Here is a 4772-nt window from a genome sequence, read left to right as displayed (position 1 = left end):
TTTTTCCTCTAAGGCAATTTTATCTTTCATTTCTCGCAGGGCGTCGTCGCTCTCCATCGGAGCATCATCAGGGCCAAGACTCAGCTCGAGGATATGATAGCCGAGCATCAGGCTTCCCTTCAGGAGGCTAAGGCGACTGAAGATGCCTTGGCGACCGCGAAGGCCGAGTTGGAGAAAGCCCTCTCGAAGGTCCAGGAGCTCAAAGCCTCCCTTGCTACCTCGCGGACGGATCTCGAGGCTGCGAAGACTGAGATCCAGGCCGCCCAGGTCGCCCTAGAGGCCGAACGGGCCACTTCAGAGCAGTCCATGCAGGATCTGTTCTATCACTGTTGGGCTTACAATCCGGAGGCTAACTTCTCCTTCATGTCCCCGAGCCTTTGGGCGCGCTTGCTGGTGAAGTTCCAAGCTCGCCTTGAGAAAGAGGCACCGCCTTCGGAGACTGGGGAAGCCTCTGGCGCGGCGGAGCAGGGTGAGACAGCGACCTCCAAGGGGCCATCTGACGGAGCTTAGGGTGTTCTTTCCCTGTTGCCTGTGAACATTTTCAAGTATTTTTTTTTTTGTAACCTTTGCATGAGGTGTTTTCACCTCGAGAAAATTTGCCTTGACGTTTTTATTTTACGCTCTTTTATGCTTTTAAGCATTTCGGTTATAATTTATTGAAAAACCTAGTTCGCGTTAACTTTAACCCATATTTCGAGCTCTTGAAGGAGAACAACGATTAATAGATTTAAATCAACTTCTAAGTTTTATGACCTGGTTAAAACCAGGAACTTAATTTGAAAAGTTAGTTCGTGTTAACTTTTATCCATATCTCGAGCTCTTTAAGAAGAACAATGATCAATAGATTTAAATCAACTTCTAAGTTTTATGACCTGGTTAAAACCAGGAACTTAATTTGAAAACTTAGTTCGTGTTAACTTTTATCCATATCTCGAGCTCTTTAAGAAGAACAACGATCAATAGATTTAAATCAACTTCTAAGTTTTATGACCCAGTTAAAACCAGGAACTTAATTTGAAAAGTTAGTTCGTGTTAACTTTTATCCATATCTCGAGCTCTTTAAGAAGAACAATGATTAACAGATTTAAATCAACTTCTAAGTTTTATGACCCGGTTAAAACCAGGAACTTAATTTGAAAACTTAGTTCGTGTTAACTTTTATCCATATCTCGAGCTCTTTAAGAAGAACAACGCTCAATAGATTTAAATCAACTTCTAAGTTTTATGACCCGGTTAAAACCAGGAACTTAATTTGAAAACTTAGTTCGTGTTAACTTTTATCCATATCTCAAGCTCTTTAAGAAGAACAACGATCAACAGATTTAAATTAACTTCTAAGTTTTGTGACCCGGTTAAAACCAGGATAGGACTTAGTTAGCGTTAACCCTTATCAATATCTCGCATTTTTAAGAAAACAACGGTCAATCGATAAGAATCAAGATCTAAGTCGTTAAGGAGACCTGGTTATATCCAGGTACCATATACCCCCCAAGTAACTGGGAAAGGGTCTTTCGTGGTTATTTTAGGATTACACTTGCAAATATGCGTGAAAGTCTGATTTTCATTAATACATAAGAAGTGGCCTTCCAGGCCTTACAAGTAAATCATTGGTAATATCTCTTTAAGTGGACGGTGTTCCAAGTTCGCGGGACCGCCCCTCTATCAAGTCAAGCTAGCTTATAAGTTCCCTCCTTGATGACTTCGATGACCTGGTATGGTCCTTCCCAGTTCGGTCCCAAAACTCCGTCTTTGGGATCTTTTCCGGCGAGGAAAACTCTTCTCAGGACCAAGTCGCCTACGCTAAAGGTGCATTTTTTAACCTTGGTGTTGAAGTAGCGGGCGATTTTCTGCTGATAATGGGCGAGCTGGAGTTGCGAATCCTCCTGCCTTTCCTCAACCAGATCGAGGGAATGGCACAGGAGCTCATGGTTTCGATCTTGGTCGTAAGATTGGACTCTATGTGAAAGAACCTTCATCTCCACGGGGAGGACTGCCTCACTCCCAAAAGTTAAAGAAAAGGGAGTATGACCCGTAGGAGTCCGACGCGAGGTCCGGTATGCCCATAGGACCTGGGGGAGCTGTTCTGGCCAAACCCCCTTTGCTTCATCTAATCTCTTCTTGAGGCTCGCCTTTAAGGTCTTGTTGACAGCTTCGACCTGGCCATTGGCCTGAGGATATGCCACGAAGGAGAAACTTTTCACAATCCCATGTCTTTCATAGAACTCGGTGAACAGGTCGCTGTCAAACTGAGTGCCGTTATCGGAGACGATCTTCTTGGGCAGGCCGAAGCGATAGATGATGCTTTTAACAACGAAGTCAAGCACCTTTTTAGACGTGATTATTGCCAACGGCTCTACCTCAGCCCACTTGGTAAAGTAGTCGATGGCTACCACGGCGTAACAGACCCCGCCCTTTCCAGTGGGCAGAGCGCCTACTAAGTCTATTCCCTAAACGGCGAATGGCCAAGGGGCCAAGATCATTTTTAGCTCGACTGGAGGAGCTCGGGCAACTGCAGCGAATCACTGGCACTTGTCGCACTTCTTCACGTATGAGATCGAGTCTTTGGACAGAGTCAGCCAGTAATACCCTTGCCTGAGAACCTTTAAGGCCAGGCTCTGCCCCCCAGTGTGGTCTCCGCAGAATCCTTCATGAACTTCCTGCAGGATGGCCTTTGCCTCACGTGGAAGAATGCACCGGAGGAGAGGTAGGGAATGCCCATGTCGGTACAACACCCCATCGATCAGCGTATATCTCGGAGCTTGATACAAGATTTGTCGTGCGTCGTTACGTCCTTCAGGCAGCTTGCCCTCGACAAGATACTCAAGAATGGGGGTCATCCAGGTCTGCCTAGCGTCAATCATTTCGACCTCCGCCCGATCTCCTTCTATACTTGGTTTTTCCAAGAATTCTATTGGCACCAACCCCAAGGTCTCCGCCTCTCCCGAGGTGGCAAGCTTGGCGAGAGCATCTGCATTGGCGTTCTGTTCTCGAGGTATCTGTTCGATCGATCCTCGTTCAAATCCGAACAGCTCGGTTCTTACCTTTGCCAGGTAGGCAGCCATCTTGGGTCCCCGCGCCTAATATTCGCCCAGGACCTGGTTTACCACGAGCTGGGAGTCACTGAAGCACTGGACGGAGCTCGCCATTAACTCCTTGGCTATCCTCAGGTCGGCCAGCAAAGCTTCGTACTCCGCCTCGTTGTTGGAGGCCTTGAACCCGAACCTTAGCGCCGAGTGGAATCAATGTCCCTCGGGGGATATCAGAATGATTCCGGCCCCGGAGCCGTTCTCGTTGGATGAACCATCTACAAAGATCTTCCACAATGATTGGGGCGAGGTGAGCTGAGATGAGCCCTCTGTTGGATTCTCCTGGAATCCCGTGCATTCTGCCACGAAATCGGCGAGGGCCTGACTTTTTATAGCAGTTCGTGGAGTGTAGAAAATCTCGAACTAGCTGAGTTCGACCGCCCATTTTAACAAACGTCCCGATGCTTCAGGTTTTTGCAAAACCTGCCTTAGAGGCTGATCGGTCATGACGTGTACTGAGTGGGATTGGAAGTACGGCCTGAGCTTTCGCGAGGCCGTGATTAGGCAGAACGCCAATTTTTCCATCAGTGGGTATCGTGATTCTGCCACGAGAAGTCTCTTGCTAATGTAATAGACTGGCTTCTGAACTTGGTCCTCTTCTCGTACCAGCACGGCACTAGCTGCATCCTCAGTGACCGCCAGGTAGAGAAAGAAAGGCTTGCCTGCCTGGGGCTTGGATAGCACAGGTGGTTCAGCCAGATGCGCCTTCAGGTCGAGGAATGCGCTTTCGCACTCTACTGTCCATTCAAGCTTCTTGTTTCCTCGGAGCAGGTTGTAGAAGGGCAAACACTTATCGGTTGACTTGGAAATAAACCGGTTCAGTGCTGCCACTCTCCCTGTTAAGCCTTGGACATCTTTCCGCGACCTGGGCAAAGGAAGCTCGAGCAGTGACCTGATCTTGTCGGGGTTTGCCTCGATTCCTCGGGTATTGACTGTGAACCCCAGGAATTTTCCTAACGCGACTCCAAAAGTGCATTTCTGGGGATTGAGCCTCATGTCGTATTCTCGCAGTATTTTAAAACATTCTTCCAGGTCGGAAACATGGTTGTCGGCAGTCTTTGACTTGACTAGCATGTCATCAACGTACACTTCCATGTTTTTTCTGATCTGGTCCGCGAACATTCTGTTTACTAATCTTTGGTAGGTAGCTCCGGTGTTCTTCAGACCGAAAGGCATGACCTTGTAGCAATAGACATTAGTCGGGGTCAGGAAGCTGGTGTGTTCCTGGTCTGCCGGATTCATCGCGATCTGATTGTAGCCTGAGTACGCGTCCATAAAGGACATGAGCTCGTGCCCCGCCGTGGCATCCACCAGCTGATCGATCCTTGGTAATAGAAAAAAATCCTTGGGGCAGGCTTTATTCAGGTCAGAGAAGTCAATGCAGGTTCGCCACTTCCCGTTGGGCTTTGGAACTAGCACGGGGTTGGCGACCCAAATTGGAAATTTGGCTTCACGGATAAAGCCACATTTTTTGAGTCGGGCTACTTCTTCTTCTAGGGCTTCAGCCCGGGTTGTTCCTAAACGTCTTTGCTTCTGAGACTTGGCAGGAACGCTTTTATCCAGATGGAGCGTGTGCATGATGACACTCGGGCTAATTCCCACCATGTCCTCGTGGGACCAGGCAAATACATCTAAGTTAGCCCGCAGAAACGTAATCAGCTCCGCCTTCCTCTTGCTACAGAGGTT

This window comes from Humulus lupulus, chromosome 8 (genome assembly GCF_963169125.1).
Source record: "Humulus lupulus chromosome 8, drHumLupu1.1, whole genome shotgun sequence".
NCBI classification, from domain to species: domain Eukaryota; kingdom Viridiplantae; phylum Streptophyta; class Magnoliopsida; order Rosales; family Cannabaceae; genus Humulus; species Humulus lupulus.
Note: the sequence above shows the minus strand (reverse complement) of the source record.